Source organism: Felis catus, chromosome B1 (assembly GCF_018350175.1).
Source record: "Felis catus isolate Fca126 chromosome B1, F.catus_Fca126_mat1.0, whole genome shotgun sequence".
NCBI lineage: Eukaryota > Metazoa > Chordata > Mammalia > Carnivora > Felidae > Felis > Felis catus.
Genome location: NC_058371.1, coordinates 164,507,598 through 164,528,478, shown reverse-complemented (window position 1 = coordinate 164,528,478; position 20,881 = coordinate 164,507,598). Strand labels below are relative to the sequence as shown.

The 20,881-nt window shown below is 42.0% G+C and overlaps 1 protein-coding gene across 2 annotated transcripts in view; it reads right to left on the bottom strand.

Annotated features, from left to right (window-relative positions):
• The window catches only part of TEC (tec protein tyrosine kinase), a 127,121-nt gene extending 106,244 nt beyond the window's left edge, over positions 1-20,877 (bottom strand). For both annotated transcript variants that reach the window (XM_023253137.2, XM_045056405.1), the window contains exon 1: positions 20,780-20,877. The gene's annotated coding sequence lies outside the window, so the exon portion shown is untranslated. The remainder of the gene's footprint in view (positions 1-20,779) is intronic.
• Positions 20,878-20,881: the final 4 nt, after the last annotated feature.

The window sequence follows — 20,881 nt, the reverse complement described above, 5'->3', positions numbered from 1 at the left end:
CTTTTTGCAAACAATCTAGCACAAAGAAAAATAGATTTGGGGGCTTGGAGTTTAGCATTGGATAAATTAGCTGGTTTGTGTGTGACAGTTTGTATGAAAAAGGGGACAGGTTGGGTGAAAAAGTACTTATCTCTAATTACTGAAATCACCTTCCGCACCACAAATTACTCATGGAAAAACCTTTGCAAACTAAGACAGAGGAGAGAACCATTAGTGCACACATCTTGCAATGCTCACTGAAGAGAACAGAATCATCCACCTTCTTCAAATTGCTTCTTTTCTCTCTTTCCTTTGTTGGCTCACAGAAAGTTGAATTCTCCTAAGTCAAATGCACATATGCTACACTTCTACCACTGGTAACCAGAACCCTGAGACATTTATGCAATTGTGCATTAAATTAGGAGCTTTTCAAAATCTAGGGTGCAAAGAATAACATAATGCCTCGTGGAAGAGTAATTTTTTATAAGAGATACACCAATCTACTAAAAGAAAAACTTCTCCTGTCATTCAATTCCGAAAAGACACTAGTTTATGGCATCATAAAGGATAATGAAAGATATGACATATCTTCAATAGAAGTTTGGACAGAAATTATAAAAACATTCCTCACCTGACCATTTCTAATATTAACACTTGACAATAGCTTAGTAAATAAATCCTTGTAAAAGCATTTCTTTGTGGGGTGAGCTAACAAGGTTACTTCCTTGTTAACTCAAGAAATAAAAATAAAGTATAGAAACAGGTAAATAAGTAATATGACCCTTGGTCCGTATCTGTTAAATATTATCTTCAGCTCATTTTTAGCAAAAGTTGAATGAAGTTCAGTTTAAAATCTATTCTCTATTATCTGATAGGAATTCAAGTATTATGTCAAGAATAGAATAGAAGAGAAACAATATATTTGTTGTAAAATGTTTTTAAGATTAATATATATCTTGCTGATAGGCCAAGTATTTTCAGATGTACCGTCCCGAATGACTCACTATAACAGAAAATACCAACAGTCCCAAAAACATAGCTTCACACTGGGCTCATTTACATTTTGAGATTCCAACTGTATCTGATTTAAGTGCTCCTTCTTGATTCCAGGATATTTCTGTGAACGCTAACATTCCTCAGATTGCTATATATAAGAATTATTAAGACCCTGGCAGGTGTCCTTTTCAGTATTTCTGCCAAGTCAGAAAGCTCTAAAAGGCAGAGAGGCAACAGATGTGGTTTGCAGTTCACAATATGAATTTCACAAGTTGATACTAATATTTCAAATGAGTGAAATAGCAAAGCAGATTTCAAGCAACTGAACAAAAGTCTTCCAAAGCTGTTAAAGCACTCTAAGACAGGGCAGTGCTCTTTTTCACACCACCATCCTCACCCTCTACACACAGAGCACATACTCTGTTGCTGCTGAAAATAGTCGCTTAAATACCACCAAACGTAGTCTTGCACTTACACAAAATACATTTCAAATTGCCATTTATTTAGTACATTTGCTTTACATTACACTTTAAAGTTGAAACTACACTGGCTTAAAAAGCATAAAAAGCAAAGTTTCTATCATTCAGCTAGATTCCAGGATGCATGCCTTGTCTATGATCAACTGAACTGCATTAGCCAATCGCCCTAAAGTCTGCTGGTTTATGCAAAAATGGTAAGACCTATATTACTGGGTGTAAATGGTTCTTTATATTGATCAGAACATCAAGTCATACTGGTAGAGGAACCTGGACGAGGAAGTGACACATTAAGTCACATTCCCTTCTTAGCTCTGCCCAGGACCTGCTTAACTTGCTACCCATCTCAAAATCTAAGGAAGTGAATTGATCAGCTTCACCATCATTATAAGAAACACTGAGCACCACCTACAGAGACAGAATAATTCCAAAGAGGTCTCTCCTCTACAATGGTAGCTGAGTGAGCCTAATACAGAAGCATTTGATCCGCCCAGGGTAACAACACAACTCATACTTCCCTACCCTGGCTGATAGCTGAAACTTTTCCAATAGTAGATATACCTTTCCATTCCAAATCAGAAATAAAATACAGAACCCAAATACCCCTGAAGAAGCTTAACACATGGACTAAAGTTTATTATAATTCTTAATCGCATCCTCTCTCGCCATCTTCAACATTTCTGGGCTGCAGTTACCCGTCTCTGCAGTGAACCTGATCCCCTCTGTGGATCACCCCCTTCGGCCCTGTGGCGTCATTTATGTTCCCAAACATAAGCCATTCCCAAGACCCACATTCACCTCCACCCACCGCATCACTTCTAAGTCCCTTTACAGCAGAAGTTCTTCAAAGATGGTATTAGGACTGCTCTCACAGCGTGCACTTACCTCAAACCACTGTAGTTGGGCTTCTGTCTCCATCATTCCACTAAGACTGCATATGTCAAGGTCACCAAGGACCTCCTTGCTACCACACCCAGTGGTCACGTCTCACTTCTTATCTTACCTCCCAGCAGTGTGCAACACAGCTGACCATTCTCTCCTTGAAATGCTTAGTTTCTCTTGGTTCTCTGTAACGCCAAACTTTCCTGGACTTTTTTCCTCAATCTTAGAGGCTGTACCTTCTCAGTATCCTTTGCTGGCTTCTATTTTTCCATTTTACTTCTAGACACTGGTATATACCAGAGCTTGCTTTCCTTCTCCCTCCATATGTTCTCAACAGAGGTGGCCTCATCCAGCTGCATACCTGAAAGATGGTCTACATGTTGCTAACTCCAGAATCTACATCTTCAAGCCTATCCCCAGGGACCTCAGACTTACTTAGCCAACTGCAAACCTGACGTCCTTATTTGAATATCTAACGGGTATCTCAAACATAACATAACTAAAACAGAACTCGCGACACTCCCCTAAAACTTACTCTTTTCCTAGTCTTTACCACCTAAAATAGTAATAGAGCAAGACAGTCTTTACTATCTAAGAAAATGGCTTCACCATCTCCCCAGATGCTCAGTCAAAAATCTAAGAGTTATCTTTGATTCATTCCTCTGTCTCATACGTCAAAATTAATCCAGAACCATGTTCTTTGGACTGTACCTCCAAAATACCCTAAATCTGAATATTCAAGTCTTTATCCTTCTCTCATTGGCGCAATCTATTGTACTAATGGCCCCTATTTTTCATACCTCTCTGTACCTTTTCACACCCCTCTGTATCCCTGCCCTTTGGCAATGTCCTCCCAGACTAACTGTGGGTGTACCCGTGGAAGGTGCCTTGACCTGTGGGACAGTAGCAAACTTGGCACAAGCTAAAGCATAAAAATCTGCTTGCTTGTTTCTACTCCCTTCCGTTTCTTTGCAACCACTATGAGATTATGACAGGGCCAGCCTGAGAATAAGCCCAGGCGAGCCTACTAGAGGGACATAATATGAACACAGGGGAGAGCAGAGTGGTTCCAGCCATCTCTGCTGAGGCTATCCCAGACAGCCGACAGTCAGCTGGCCCTTCCAAACACATCAGAGAACCAAGGTCACACTGCAGAGTTGCCTAGGTGACTCAGCTGGTCACAGATCGGCTGAGCCTGACCCACATCAGAACTACCCAGCTATCCAAATCACCTCATGAGCAAAAATAAAACCGTATTCCTGTATGCCACTGAGTGTATGGGATGTTTGTTACATGGCGTTACTGTGGCAATAACCGATACAGCCACCACCACCCCTTGTCAAGGGTGCCGCAATATCCTCCTACTTCCTTCCATATCTTCTTATAATCCTTTCTCCATTTACCAGTCCACACGAACTTTTAAAACATAATAAAAAATTAAATTAAAAAATAAAGACGTAAATCAGTTCATGTCCTCAGTCCTACTTAAAACGCTCCAATGGCTTCCCCACCCTTAAACGAAAAACCCATCTCTTTAACCTAGCTTACCACCTACTTGTCCAACTGCACTGGTACCACTTCCCCCTGACCCACTATTATTCAACCACACGAGCCTTGTTCCTGTTCCTCAAACACAGCAAAATCGTGGTGTGGTGGGGTCTTTGCACATGATGTTCCCTCTACCTAGAAAATCATTCCACCTGTTCTCTGTTACTCTCTCCCTAGTCAACGACGTCTTATAACTCCAATTTCAGCCTGTATGTCACTTTTTGCAGAAAGGCCTTCCCTTGACCACTCAATCTAAAGTAGATAACCAGTCACTCTCGGGTCTCTATTTTAATGATTTAAATGATTCTTACCATGTCGACTGTGCTCAAATGAACGACTGAGTGAAAAAATAAATAAAACATCACCACATGACATTCTTTTCTTGATTTTTTAAAATTGTGTGCTCTCCCCACTGATTATAAGTTCCATACAAGCAGGAACCTAGTCTGTGTATTCACTACTGGACCCTCAGCATCTAAGACAATTCCTTCACATAGTAGGTACTCATTAAATATGTGATGAATGCTATCTGACTTACAGAAAAAAAATGAATGATCAGATCCTTTCTGAGATCATGTTTTTACACAGGAGAAGATAGAGCACTGGGTGGCTCAGTCGGTTAAGCATCTGACTTTGGCTCAGGTCATGATCTCACAGTTTGTGGGTTCAAACCCCACATCTGAGTCTGCTTCAGGCTCTGTGTCTCTCTCTTTCTCTGTCAGGTCTCTCTCTCAAAAATAAATAAAACATGTAAAAAAATAATAAAAAAAAGAGAAACAGATCCATAAATACAGAGAACAAACTAGTGGTTGTCAGATAGGACAGGGGTGGGAAAATGGGCAAAATGGGTGAAGGGGAGTGGGAGGTACAGGCTTCCAGGTATGGAACGAATAAGTCACGGGGATGAAAGGTACAGCACAGGGGACATAGTCAATGGTAATAGTGTCATATGGTGACAGATGATAGCTATACCTGTAGAGAGCAGAGCATAACATACAGAGTTGTCAAATCACTACACTGTACCCCTGAAACTAATGTAACACTGTGTGTCACCTACACTTTAGTTAAATAAAACATAAAAATACATGTATTTAAACCAAAAACAAAACAGAACGTACTATCTTAAGACGTGCTTACCACAGGCTTGTTGAATGAATGAATGAATGAACGAACGAACGAATATATCTGGGGAAGACTGTATTACACAATATCAGACTGGTTTCTTATGTGCGTTCTTCAGAGCCCTTTCTACACGAGAAGGCTCTGTGAATCATACAGCACGCTGGCCTTCCCAGCCTTATTTGATCATAGACCTCACTCTATGTCCCTTAAACCATAACATCTCCCAGAGTTGGAGGAGTCTATAAAACAGTTTGCGAAACATGTTAAGCTTAGAGAATTTCAGTCATTTTCACCATCATAAAAGAGACAAGTTCTCTTACTCTTTACACATTAGTGTAATGAAAGGCCAACTAATTTGATTCATATCTGGTCTGAGCTGTTTCCCTCCACCTTCAAATCTCGCACCACCAGGCAGGGCCTCCGCTGTCTGTCATGCAGCACACGTCTTGCGTGGTTTCTCTGCCCTGCTCCCTGTCTCCTCATAACCAGTCTGCTCTGCAAATCCTTCCAGTTTTTCTTCTACTGTCTCTTCTCTCTACATCCCTAGTCTTCTCATGAACTTTCTTCAACTGCTTTAATTACTCCTCTTCCCTTTCTCCAACCAGCCCAACATCTCAGCCTGGTAATTCACAGTCTCATACCACTCCTGCAACTTTTCAAAATACTTCTTCTTCCTTTTATAATCAAGGCTGTTCCTTCTCTTACGCTCTCTACACTGGACTCTCTTTAAAGCCATTCCCTAATCTCAAGTAAATATAATCATGTAAGATCCAATCTGGGTTCCCCCTTCCCTTCCTACAGTTTATTTCCAAGTGCTTAAGAAAGTAAATACACCTTTTCATATCTCCACGCCTTGGCTTGAGTTGTTCTCTCTGCCTAAAAGAGCACCTGCTGAAATGCTATTAACTTTTTTAAGGTCCCGATCACAGGTCATGTCTTTCATGAAGCCTCCCTTATTTTCTACTCCTGCCACAATTAACTACTCCCTTTAACCAGCCCAAGGCAATTGGATAACTCATCGCAGATGTATCAAGTTAGTTGTGTATACGAATGCAGACGTGGCAAGTCTGGAGAGAAGACGGTGAACCAGCTGAATCTATCAGGGGGAATGACCAAGAGGTTGGTGGCAAAAGGAGAGACCAGCAGGGTATTTGCATGGAGGGCTTTACCTCCAGAGGAGGAAACAGCAAAGGGAAGCCAGAAGGCTACAGCCGAGAGAGCTACAGAGAAGGGAATGTTCTCATCATGTGAGGAGGCTGGGGTGTGGGAGTGTTGATTCACAATGGAACAATGCCCTCAGAGGACCGCCGGAAAGATTGGGAAGGAAGCCAGCAGAAGAATGGAAGTTCAGAATCATAGGGGAGTTGAGAGTATTTAGGAGAGAGCTGATCAGAAAGGCTAGGAGCCAAGAAACTGGGGATAACAGGCAAAGCCTAAGCCTAAACTGGCTGAGATCCCAGATAGTGTCAGAGGCCAGATGAGTTAACCATTCAACAATCTTTGATCAGCATTCAAAAGTAGGTTGATGAGTAATTTTGTAATGTCTACGAAGAACAGATTTCTCCAATTCTGTACTCATAGCATAATACTTATCCCTGTGTGTGGGCTCTGCCATGGGGGAAGAGATGGGGCGAGTGGGGAGGAGGGGTTGGGTGTGGCCTCTCCCTTCCTAAGGGCAGGGCTCAGAGACCTAAAAGAGAACAAGCAAGCTGAACATGTACAGAGTCTCCAGGGAGCAAAGGTTTCCAGGCAAGATGCAGGTAAGAGTAGGCACCAAGGCCCAAGAAGTAGGGGACTCATCCAAAGGGCAGATACAGAATGGTAATGAGGAATCCAAAACAAAAATATTCACGTTCTGGAAAGTCTGGATATCAGGCAGGGCTCTTTCAACTGCAAATAACTTGATTTAAGCTGACAGCAGCAACGAAAGGAATGGACTAGCTCATAAAACCAAACAGTCTTGGGCTGCTTCAGGCACATCTGAATCCTGGGGTTTAAATGGTGCTGTCTGCGCTCCCACCACCGCTCAGTGCTATGTCTCAGCATGCTGGCCTCGTTCATTCTCTCCTACTTCAAACAGCTTCCTCCATATAGCAGGAAAAGATGGTCATCAGGAGTTCCGGGTTACATTACACTAGCAGAGGAAAAAAAAAAAACAAAAAACAAAAAAAACAAACAAGTCCGAGGGGACAAGAATGCCTCCTTTCCTAACTGGAGCAGAAAAGGAGCCTGACAGGGCAAACTGCGTTAAGCTCTGAGCCAATCACTTGGTCAGGTGGAGACACTTCTCAGATTGGCCAAAGCTAAGTCACATGACCGTCCCTGGGGTTAGTGTCCATCCCACCCAAACCACACGAGCTTCCTTCCCCAAAGGAAGGAAATTTGGGCAAATAAGTAGTAAGTCCACTATAATGTAGCCACTGGTCAGGCCCCAGGTACCAAAAGAGAAGCCCTATGCTTACAGCATAGAAGGGCTTTGAAGTCAGACAGAACTGGTTTTAAATTTCAGCTTGGACACTTACTAGCTGTGTGACCTCAGGTAAATTACTTAACTTCTCAGTGCCTCAGTTCCTCCTTATAAAATGGAGATAATGATAGCACCCACCTCCTAGAGATGTGTGGAAAGGGTAAATGAAATAAGGCACATAAATGGCTAGACACAAAGCTTGACACAAAATGATCAATAAATGGTAGCTTATTAGTAATAATAACAATGATGACAATTATTATTATTTAGAACATGACCACATGAATGGTGAGCTGTGACTCGGTGAAAGAGAGAGCCATGTCAGCACTTGGATAAAGCAGCCCTGGGTCAAGGATCATTAAGGGCAACTCAGGACACAACACAGGGGCCTAAGTGAACACTGAGAAAACAGTTTAAATCAATAAATGTCTTGGGCACCTGCTGCATGCAGCGAGGAGGCACGGAAGATACAATCATGAATGAGGCACATATAGCTCCAAGGTAAACTACCATGAAGAGTGACGATAGCTTTGTGGCATTATTTGGGGGCTGGAGAGGTTGACTGAAGCCGCTTCATTACTTTCAGCCACAGGGTGTGGGCACTGGGAAGGCGCTGAGCATACAAGAGAACAACGCCTGGGCCCAACTGTTAGAATGCTAAGAAGGAACAGAACTATAATCACCGCCCCCAAAATGCCTTTGCATGAAAAGAAAAAGTGTCTCTGCCTTTAAAAACTTTACTTCCACCCAGGGGCACCTGGGTGGTTCAGTCAGCTAAGCATCCGACTTCGGCTCAGGTCATGATCTCGCAGGTTCAGGAGTTCGAGCCCCACGTCAGGCTCTGTGCTGACAGCTCGGAGCCTGAAGCCTGCTTCAGATTCTGTGTCTCCCTCTCTCTCTGCCACTCCCCTGCTGGCTGGCTCTCTCTCTCTCTCTCTCTCTCTCTCTCTCTCTCTCTCTCTCTTTCGCCCTCTTTCTCAAAAATAAACATTAAAAAAAATTTTTTTTAACTTTACTTCCACCTTCCAAAACCCTGTTACAGTAAATAAAAGAAGCCCACTACATCTACAATGTGAATGCCATCCCAGATTGTACAGTGCATAACTGCACAACTGTACATGACGGCCCTGGGCAGACACAAGGAAGCTGAACTGGGGGCTGGGAGGGGTCAGGATCTAGGGGTGGAGATGGAGGATCCGGGAGTCCCTGGGCCTTTGGAGACAGAGAATAACTTTTGCTGCACCACTCAGTATGGTAGCCATTTGCCACAAATAGCCGTTGAGCCCTTGAAATGTGGCTACTGCAAGTGAGGAACTAAATCTTTAATTTTATTTAATTTTAATTCAAAATGTAAAACGGAAGCAGTATAAAATGTTTCTCCATTAGCCAAAACTTGATTGTTTGGTAGGACATTTTACTTTATCTACTGCACTACATAAGATATTGTATTGCACTGGGGCGCCTGTGGCTCAGTCGGTTGAGGGTCCGACTTTGGCTCAGGTCATGATCTCACGGCCCATGAGTTCAAGCCCCGCGTCGGGCTCTGTGCTGACAGCTCGGAGCCCGGGGCCTGCTTTGGATTCTGTATCTTCTTCTCTCTCTGCCCCTAACCCACTTGCATTCTGTCTCCGTCTGTCTCAAAAATAAATAAATATTTTTTTAAAAATTAAAAAAAAAGATACTGTATTGCATTGCAGCGTCCTGCACATTATTGCTCTTAATCAAGCTCCTGAGTTATTTCTGGTACCTTATTAATAATTAACAATCATTATGTGATTACATGGGGAAATTATAATGTTTCTTATAGATTGGGCCACATAAAATATACTATTAAAATAAATTTCACCTAGTGTGTTTCGCTTGCTTAATGTAGCCAACAGGAACTTTCAAATTATCTGGCTCACAGAATATTTCCATCCAACGGCGCTGCTATAAAGACATCTTAGGATATTCAGGATTCAGGGGCTTGGAGTGATACCCAGAAGAACTGGTTGCTTTCATTTCGTTTGAAGCAGGCCTTCATGGTTTCTTCTAGGTTGTCCATTTCTCTTTACCAGGACAGAAAGTAACAAGAGGAGAGGAGCGTAGCTCAGCGTGTATACTCAGTAGAGCTATAAAAGTACCCTCCGGAGTCAGACTGCATTGTTCTCATGTCTGGTTCCACTGCTAAAACCACATCTCCCTGAACCTCTGAGCTCCAGGCTCTTCATCTGAAGAATGTTGGGAATGACCTTGCCCACTCATCGGGTTGTAGGCTGGGTTAAATGAGCTAAGACATGTAAAGAGCTCCACATGGAGCCTGGCACATCATCTGTGATCAAAAACATTAACTATTGGGGGCAGGTGGGGTATTATTTGGGAATAAAGAAGGTGCAAATGAATGGCCTTCCTGTATCATCGAGCTATAAGAGGGCATACCCTTGTCCACACATCTCCTCAGCTTTTATCTTTCTCGACCGAAGTAATCAATGGGGATATTTTACTCAATAGTCCATGCCACCGATAGATACATTTGCTTTTCTCTAGGTCTTATGTCTTTAAGGTACGCTGATGAAACTATCTTAGATGCTGAAACATGAAAATGGGTAAAATGACATTTCTGAATTATCTGTAACAACACCTAAGATTTAGTTAGCTTTTTTTGTTCCAAGTTGTACACTTAGTGAATCTCTTCGGTTAAGAGTTTACAGGGGCACCTGGCTGGCTCTGTCGGAACAGCATGCAACTCCTGATCTCAGGGGTCCTGAGTTCTGAATCTTTCTTGAGTAAAAAAACTGGAATGTCCATCTGCATATACACATGGACTCATTTTACCTAAATGCACTCATCACCACTGCATAGACCCGAGACCAGCAGTTCGGCCTTTTAATGTCCCAATATGTTCATGTTGACTGTAAATTTGGAGTTTACACTGTGCACTCCCTCTTCTACATCATTTATTTTAAAAAAATAATAATAATTAGACTAGTTTACTCACATTTGCATTCTAGGAAATGTTCATCTACGCCAAGCCTTTATTCTGTCTTTACCGACCCCACCTGTTTTGGGGACAAAGCATTTCTCCCAAACTCCCCCTGACTCAATTTATTTAACAGACTGTGTGTGGAGACTTTTCCACATTACTTTGAAAATCACAGTTAATCCCTAGCTTCCATAATTATTCCATGCCCTTCAAGAACTCCACTGAATGTCAAACACAATTCCCCCTTACAAAGGAGTAGCCTATGCCTACCCCCACAAAGGTTGTATTTGCTTAAAAATTGTAATACCCACTTTTCCAACACATGCATGCTCATGTAGAATTTATTTTAGACTCCACTAGTTCCACAAAGTCCAAGAAAAATTCTATAGAAGGTACATTAAATTTACCCTCCGATTCTCAGCAAGCTATTATCCTCTACGAGGCTCACTTTTCTCATCTTTAAAACAGGCATATGGGGCGTCTGGGTGGTGCAGTCGGTTAAGCTGCCGACTTCAGCTCAGGTCACGATCTCGCAGTCCGTGAGTTCGAGCCCTGCGTCGGGCTCTGGGCTGATGGCTCAAAGCCTGGAGCCTGCTTCCGATTCCGTGTCTCCCTCTCTCTCTGCCCCTCCCCCATTCATGCTCTGTCTCTCTCTGTCTCAAAAATAAATAAAACGTTAAAAAAAAATAAAAAAATAAATAAAACAGGCATAATATAGATGCCCTTTGCTACACAGAGCAAGCCATCTCATCATACATGAATGTGTATAAAACACTCTGAAAAGCTCAAAGTCCTTTATAAGCATTGGGCCATGAATCTTTCTGAAGTAGACTGTTAATTATGTGTCATTATGCTTTGCTTAATAGGTGGAAAACCTGAGGCCTGGGAACATAACGCCAGTTAATAGCTGACTTATAATTCTAGCCCAGGCTTTAGACATTAGACAGGAAGAGGTCAAGGGAAAAATCTGAATAGGATTGTCCTCTACCCCGAGTTCTTTACCCAGAAAAGATATTAATGCAAAATTCCCTAATGTTGCTCATTGCCCTGCCCCTCCTACTTCCTCTTGCAGTCCAAGAATGGGGAAATGGGTGGGAGGGTTGGAGCTCCTTATAGGTGTGTGATGCCTTCCCCTGCTTACACAAAGGTTCATGAACCCTAGACCAGGTACTGGGGACAAATGTTGTTTCACAGATACCATAACAACCTCTCCACCTTTTGTTACTGATCCCTAGACACTTTTCCTACCACATCCAACAAGATCAAAGGAGGCCATAGACATTACCACCCAGAACACAGCCTCTGCAAATGGACCCGTTGGGTTACTCTGGCTTTGTTATCTGACCTACAACCTAGTACACAACATGGCCTCACTAACTCCAGCTAAACCTTGTGTCTTCACACAAAGTAGATACTGTTGATCTAAAAGTTCAAAATAGAGGATAACGGAAACTTTAGATAACTTGATACAACTAGTGAACTTTTTCACATTATTATTTTGTGTCCTTCTGACAATGATTAACAGAAGCTAGAAATCCTCAATCCCAGAGTGAAATTTCGAGAAATACTCCCCAAGAAAATAATCCCCAAAAGGGGATAGTATAGCAACACTACTTAGAAAAAAAAAAAAGAAAACAACCCCAATTGTACAATTGGGAAGTGCTTCAAAATACTGTTGTATATTCATAGGACAGACTATCACCTACTTATTAAAAATGATAATTATTCCTACAAAAATACCTATATGAAATAATGTTACCCAAAGAACTTTATGCCTGAACTAATTATAACCTCATAAATAATTGTATGTATGTGTGTGTATGTATATACATGTGTGTATATACATGTACGTATGTGTATGTATATATGTATATACATACACACACATATATAAAAATTATAGAATTTAGAGTTACATAAACAGTTGCACACAATGCTCCTTAAGTTAATTATTTTCTAGAAAGTTGCTGAAGATCTTTAAAAAGTCAAATGATGATAGATATGACGAAGGGGTGTTCATCAAGATTCTGTCTGGAATGGTTTGGGGTCATTTTTAATTTCTTTATAAGCTTCAGCATTGTTTATATTTTTTAACAATGAATATATGAAACTCTATAAAACACACACAAAAAAATGTTTAATGATGGCAGGGAGAATCCAAAGAGCATACTGGGAGTTGAGGAATCCCTGTGGCATCCAGAGATTTATCCTTAGTCTACGTGAGGCAGGAGGACGCATCACCAGCTGAGCTCAAAAAGGTCTTTCAGCTACAACCCCAGACCCTATGAATAAGAATTCTTTAATGCAAGACTCCTATAACTGATCTAAATATGTGACAAATAAGTTGACAATCTTTAAAAAAATTAAAAAGCATTTATACTTAAATTTATATGCCTAACAACATTCATAACTCAGTTAAATTGTATTTCTGTTTATCTTCATGGTTAAAGGATCAGGCATTTTTATCAGTCAAGGCAGGAAAATAAAAAGAAAGCCAACTGTCTTCTTTGGACCCAAAATAACCCCAATGGTCAAAACTAACTTTACTGCACCCTTAAATTATATCTGCAGAAAAATAAATGTTTAAATCACTCCTTTGTAGGGAAAAGAAAAGCCACAATTTCATTTTGGGGGCAGTCATGTGAAGATTCCACATGTTGTGGTTGAAACATAATATTGGGGGATACATGAGGACATAGAGTTTCCAAGGAAATAGTAACAGGAAGACATTGTTGGAACTCTATTCAGGATAAAGAGAAGAAGCTAAAATCTTTTCCTATGCAATCAGGCTAAGGTTTCACAAAAATTAAAGATAAAGGGAGTAGAATATTTGACAGTTCATTAGAAGTATCTCATACAGTAGAAGACAATTTAAAGTCTGTCACTTTGATAACCTATAGCTAATCATTTCAAAAGCTTTTAACCTTCAAGGGGCACCTGGGTGGTTCGGTTAGTTAAGCATCTGACTCTTGATTTTGGCTCAGGTCATGGTCTCGTGGTCTGTAAGTTCGAGCTCCATGTCAGGTTCTGCACTGACAAGTGTGGAGCCTTCTTGGGATTCTCTCTCTCTCTCTCTCTCTCTCTCTCTCTCTCTCTCTCTCTGTCCCTCCCTTGCTTTCCCCCTCAAAACAAATAAACTTAAAAAAAAAAAAAAACTTTAACTTTCAAAAACAAATGCCATGTAGTTACGTGTCTCTCAAAATTAAATAAACATTTAAATTTTTAAAAAATGTTTCCAATGAGAAATATTTCTAAATAATACAAAAAACAATACACTTGGGGAAACTTAAATGGAATGCTCTATGTTTCAGTCTAGACAGACAGAGTGAAGTGAGAGTCTAATCAAGAATTTAATGGGGCATCTGAGTGGCTCAGTCGGTTAAGTGTCTGACTTCAGCCCAGGTCATGATCTCACAGTTCATGGGTTCCAGCCCCACACTGGGCTCTATGCTGACAGCTCGGAGCCTGGATTCTGCTTTGGATTCTGTGTCTCCCTCTCTGCCCCTCCCCTACTCATGCTCTGTCTCTCAAAAATAAACAAATATTAAAAAAAAATTTTTTTTAAGTTCATGAATTTAGGTTATTGGGTCCAACTTGAATAATTATGACCAAACATCTTTTTTTTCTCCCCTAACTGCCAAGTGTCCACAATTATCTGGAAAAAAATTCATTTGGTACATTCATCAAGTATTTGTTAGGCATTGCACTCTTCCCTAGGAGAGTTTACAAACTAGCTAAGAAGACGAAAAGAAGTTCAGAGAAGCACTTAACACATTAGAGAAAAACTCTACTGCGCGGGAAGAGAGGTTGCAATGGCTTCCGAGGTTCTACTTAGAAAAGGGAAGGATAGCTGTGGAAGCACAGATGGAAGAATGAGCACTGCAGCTATTCCCGCTGGCCAAGTTTTCATTCACAATGGTACCCGGTGGGCTCCAGGTGAATGGTGTTTCCTAACCATCTTATCCTTTACTGTCATCCCCCAGAGAGCAAATCACTCCTGTACCCACTCCAATTAGCAATTGCTAGCACTGGTGTTTTCTGTATTCCCAGCGCAGAGACGCCATCTTGGGAGTACAGAGCTTTGCTTTTTCTGCACAGATAAGATGGTCTGGGAACGATGCTCTTCCTCCTTTAGTGGAAGTTGACTCGTCATCGTTCCTCTGCGTTAAGCATAAAGTCATGCTGATGCTGTCAAGCTACTGGGACAGAAGGCTGCACACCGAGTTAAAGCCTAAGGAATGACTCAGTTGGTAAAAGGGGGTTAGGGAAGTTGTGACCATCCATGAGGCACTGGACAGATCAGTCATCTCTGATCAGCCCAGCCAGAAACAGGAACTGGGTGCACATTCCAAGAAAGACATGAGCTTTGAAAGAGGAAGTGAGGATGCTTCTGCTAGTAAGGCAACTGTGTGATAAACTGGCCTCCAGAAGGAAATGATGATAACTTCCATCGAGGCCACATGGCCACCAATGACACCAGGCCTGCCTTTCAGATTAAAACATCTGAAGAGGAGTTTCACTGAAAGGTAATCAGAGGCCAAGGGGATAGAATGAGTCCTCAACAAAGTGAATTGGAGAAATGGAAACAAGGGCTTTATGACCAGTACACTGTGTATCACCCAAGCTAGGTCTAGAGGGAGATTTTGCCTCCCGTGACAACTGTGATTAGTTGGTGGTGGATGCTTAGAGTGGCAGAAGAAGAAACCTGAGGTCTAAACGGGGTTCAGTGAAAGAATACAACTGGACTGGTCAAGGAACGTTTACTGTTGGTAAAGGCAGGAAAACAGAAGCATAACATCATGGCTGAACCACACTAGTCTCTCAGTGGAGATTGCTGAAGGCACCAATGGCAGATTGAACAAGACCTTCCACCTTCTCTCCCTCCTGAAAACTCAATAAAATGACCAAAAAAAAAAAATGATTTTTTTTTTAATGCAGAAACCCACAAAGATGGAGGGAACAGAAGAGAAAATAATAAAACATTTTGGTGGGGTGAAGGGAAGTCAAGAAACAACCCGAATGTATGACAGAATCTTCAAAATGCTACATAATGCAAGGCAGTTAGACCCTCTGCGGGGAGAGAGGTGGGCTAAAATAAAGACAACTGAACTTTAAAAAGCAGTTGGATGTCCCATATCCCTTCAGCCTTTCTGAGCAGTTAGGTGATCTCTGCCTGCCTACCCTTGCAAAAACACCTGGAGTGTCTTCCCCACCTCCTCTCCCACAGAGGGTAAAAGAGAAAGTCTCTGGAATGGGGTGCATCAGGCATGGCTCAGATGTTCTAGAAACACCAAGGAGGGGTTATATAAATATGTGGATGCTGAGACTTCCAGCCTTCTTCTCCACCTAGCTCCCAGATCACTGGCAGCCAAGCTCTCCATCAATGTCCAGGAAAAGAGTGGAAGAGCCTTTTCTGAGGACTCTCAGTGGCCCAAGAGGTAATGACATCAGTTTTGCCAAATAAAACCCCAGCCAGATCACCTGACAGGGAAATTCCCGGTCAACAAGCCCACACACAACTTCAGCTCCTAATCCCCGACTCAAATGTGAGCAGACAACAAAAGGGTATGAGGAATATGAGGAAAGTCTCTAACAGGAAAGACAGAGACTTAAATCAACAGACAAAGGCAACATGGGGAAACTGAGTCTGTGAAGGAAGGAAAAAACTTTCAAAAAAATTAAACTCCGCAGAGAGATAAGACAGATAAGACACCGAAACCATAAAATAAAAGCAAGAAATAGATATGGAAGGGGCCAAGGGCAGGGCACCTCCAAATATGCCACTTTGGCATGTTGATTATTTTAAATAAAAGTTACTTAGGAGACAGCCTATGCAGCAAGAACATCAGACCCTCCTCTGTCCCTTGAAAGCGGGAAATAAATCTCCCAAGTGAAAGGTACTCTCCCTGCATCAGGAGGTAAAAAGACTACCTTAATTCCAGAGATGGGAAATTTAGAGCCCAGAAGGTTCTATAAACAACTCTGGTTACTTTTTACTCATTTACTACCACAGCCCAAATTCTGTTTAGAATTCTTTACTAATTGGAGTTCCCAAATTTTCTTTGTCCTGTCAATTCCTCAAAGATTTATTGTCTCTATGTCTAAAAAATATAAAAAACCTGCCTGCTTGCCTGCCTGCCTCATCATCTCTTCAGGTCTCAATTTCATAATTGGGCCTCTGTGCATATGGAATAAAACTGTTTTTTTTTTTCTCTTGTTAATCTGTCTGATTTAAATTTAATTCTTAGTCCAGCTAGAAGATCTTGAGGGTAGAGAAGAATTTTTCCTTCCTGTCAATGTACCACACACACACACACACACACACACACACACACACACCCTCAGAAAACAAAGAGCTTTTAATTTAAAATATTAAAAATATGATTATACTTATTAAAAACTCAGTGGAAGGATGAGATGATAAAATTGAAAAAAAAAAATCACCCCAAAAGCAGAACCAAGAAATTAAAAGACACATATTAGGAAAGAAAATTAGAGGCCTAGTCCAAAATATCTAATATATAAACAATAAGAGTTTTTGAAAGACACATCACAGAAAATGGAGAGGAGGAAATTATCAATGAGTTAATTCAAGAAAACTTCCCAAATTGAAGGATATAAGTTTCAGGATTCAAAGAGCCCAGCACAATGGATGAAAGCAGACCCATACTAAGGAGGAGCATCATGAAATTTCAGGATTATGGAGGCCAAGAGAAAATTCTATGAACTTCCATGAAGGACTCAGTAGGTTTGTAAACTGTACAGCAAATTACAGCAAAAATTAAGGAATCAGAACAGTTCCGAATTTCTCAATAGCAACACCACAACCTAGAAGGCAATGAAACAATGCTTTCAAATTTTCCATCCTAAAATTCTAAACTATCAATTGTCAGTAGAAAACAGCTATTTAGAGGCATTCACCATCAAGAAAAAAATACATATCCATCCATCTTTTCCAAGAAGCTCCTTGAGAACGTGCTCTATCAAAACAAAGGACTCTACCAAGACAGAGAGGACATGCACTACAGGTTAAGAGGAGAGAAATGATGGGGATCCCCAGGATGATGACGAAAGGAAGTCCTCAGGGTGACAACTGTGTCCCATGTGTAGAGGTGAACTGGTCCATATTAGGGCAAGCCAGGAGGCTCAGGGACAACTTCAGGAAAGTGAAATTGGCAGAATACCTGATGCATCTGAGGCAAGTTTCAGAAATCTGGCCAAGAGATTTCTTGGCCAGAGAATTAACGATGAAGACGTAAGAAACTAAGTAAATGAACAAACAAAGCAATGATGAACTCCAAAGAAAACAAAAAGCTGTGCTCTGCTTAGCTATGTACATTGATCTAACCAAAATTACTGTTTAACCACTGCAAGGATGGAAAATTAGGGAAGCTGTGGTTGGGTGGGGGTGGGGGGGTGAGAGGAAAAAAGGGAGCCATGTCATCCTCTTCCATAGTGGGAAGTCAACAGATAAAGCCTCAAACTGCAAAACTCAAGAAGTAGCAACTATAAGCAACAAATACCAAAATAACCAGCTCAAAGAATTACATGTGGTTGTTTCTAGAAAGAGAGAAATCTAATTTAGATTAAAAGTTTAAAACTGGGGTGCCTGGGTGGCTCAGTCCGGTTAAGCATCCGACTCTTGATTTCAGCTCAGCTCATGATCTCACTTCGTGGTTTGAGCCTGCATCAGGCTCTGCACTGACAGCATGGCACCTGCTTGGGATTCTCTCTGCCCCTCCCCCACTCATGCTTGCTCGCTCTCTGTCTCTCTCTCTCAAAACTAATAAACATTTTTAAAAAGCTTAAATGTATATACATATATATATGTATGTATACATATATGTATACATATGGACACATGTATACGTATATGTATACATATATGTATACATACATATATGTGTGTGTATGTATGTATATGTATATGTATATGTATATATGTATATGTATATATACATATATACATACATATATATATATTCCATATATATACATGGAATTTGGCAAAATGCCATCCTTGTTTTTCCCAAACAATAGAAAATGTAAATTTCTACATCTAGGCCACAATAGCTGTGATCATCTGAGCTCTGAGCAACCAAATGCGGTGGGAAAGGTAATAGTTATAATCCAACCAAGGAAGGAGTGGTTGATCTAGGGCAGAGACAAAAAGGCAAGTCCAGGTGGAGGTAACTAATAAGCCCCCCTCTTCTGGGATTCTTTTCAACAAAGCTATTCTCATGGCATAATCACATAGTACAGGATAATCTTACAATTGCCAACAACCATGAGCTAATTTCACTAACAGACTCCAATGTCCCCTTTACTACACTAGTCTGACCAAGGCAACTGGCCCCTAAAATGATTGATCTGCGTTCAACCTCACTCCCTTTCACCTCTGTAGACTAAATAACAAGAGAGAATAAGGACTCTAAAACAAGTGACGTTGTCCTCAACAGATATTTACTAAACATCCTCGGAGGACCCAGCACTAGGCTGAGGGTCAACACCCCTGTGCAAACTATGTGGACTTAGTCTCTCTGCCCTGAACAATAAGGTAATTCTCCCTAAGGGTAGGAATCCAGGGAGGGGTGGAGTGGGGTGGAAGCATAAAACCGGAAGAGCCAGGCAGGGAGAGGAGGCACCAACCCAGCCAACCTGGAGGAACCTGTAAGCAGAGGTGTACTTAGAGACCCAAGGCTCAGTCTCCTAGCACTCTGGATATGCAGAGCAAGGCAGGGAGACCAACAATTCTTCCCCAAGCATAACCTTTCCAACCACCCTGTCAAGGGTCAACTTTACAGAGCAAAGGTTACCATTCTCTGAGCTTGACCATGATGTTTTATCAAAACATAGCCCCTGCCCTTGAGTAACCATCTGCTGAAATAACATGATGACTGGCTTAGTACAGAATAAGTAAACAGGTTAAACGTGCTAGAGCATACATGAGTATTCTATATTCATTTCTATTTGGGGAGTTGTGAAAATTTTAGTTCAAAGACCTATGTGGAGCAAAGGTTTTGCCAACTAGAGCACGGCACTGATTTGCATGTGTTTCCAACACTTGCCCTAGACAGTTCCAAAAAGCAAACATACACACCCTTATGAGAAAACTCAAACTCACTAACATAAATACACTGCAGTAAGCATCATGAATTGCCAAGAATAGTGATATATCGATCAGATTAATTGAGGCATGGGGAAAATATAGGTCTTTCCTAAACCCTGAAAATGTAACTGAACTAAAAAATACTTTCCCATACATGATGAGAAAATTACAACATACTTTCTTTTCTCCCTATAAATCATGATATTCCATCCCCCATGTGATTCTTGCCGACTAAGGAACTACCAGGGTCACAAACCAACCTGTTACATCCTAAACTTAATTGGGAAACCCACTGATTTGTTGAGGTTGTTTTTTCCACCTCAGATCTTTAGGGGAGACTCATCTCAAAGAGATTAAATTCTCAGAATTTCCTAAAAGGAAAATGGGCACTCACTGGAAAAATACAGGGTATATGCTCAAAACGCTCAACTATTTTGGATAACCTTCAAACTCAGCCACCAGCCCATCCTGTTCCCAGTTGACACTGAGGTCAACTCTTCTAATCAAATATTCCAGTTTCCAAAGAATGGCAACAGATGAGAGTGTTTCTGAACCTGGTACACAGAAACACATTATTATTCTTCCTTGAAAAAAATTTTCAGATCAAAAGGAAATTTAGGATCCAAGAAAAGCGCACACTCCCAGGTTAAGATCCTAGTTTTTCCAATACTTGTAGTCACCGAACCCCTGTTTTCAAGATTCAAACAATTTCCCAGATTAAAAAAAAAAAAAAGTGAATTTGGTGGGGTGAGGCACTCAGACACGTACAACTGTGGAATGTCTCCGTCGATGGTGCCAACTTGCAATGGAGGCTGAGCTGCCACCCAGAGAGGACGAACCAACCTGGCTGCGCAGCTGGGAAGCCAACCCAACGCTGAACTTGCCGCGGGGCGGCCTGAGCCCTGGGACCCGAAAAGAAAGGGGGCGGGGGCTCCTCCGGAGAGGCCAGCGCCTGAACTCCAGAGGCCGGGAGGCGCAGGCCGCCGGGAAGGTGCGACTCCGCGGGAGCGCGCACCTGTCCCTTCTTCCCGGACCCGAGGGGACCGGGTCCCTCACCTGGCGTGGCGGGCCCGCGCTCACCACGCCGCGTTAGGGATAAAATCTTCCTCATCCCAGGAAGGCCAGTCTTTAGGCTCGTGGAAGCCACCTCTCGCCTCGCGCCGGTCCCGACCCTTTCCTGCCCGGATCCCCGCAGTCCCGGGGCCGGCCCGGCCAACCCGCGCGCGCGGCGTCCTTACCTGGCTGGAGCCCGCGGGGTGCGCGGAGCCGCCGACAGTGTGAAGTCCCGCGGGCGCCGCCGAGTTCGGAGCCCGGAGCCCGCAGGCCCCACCCCCGCCCCG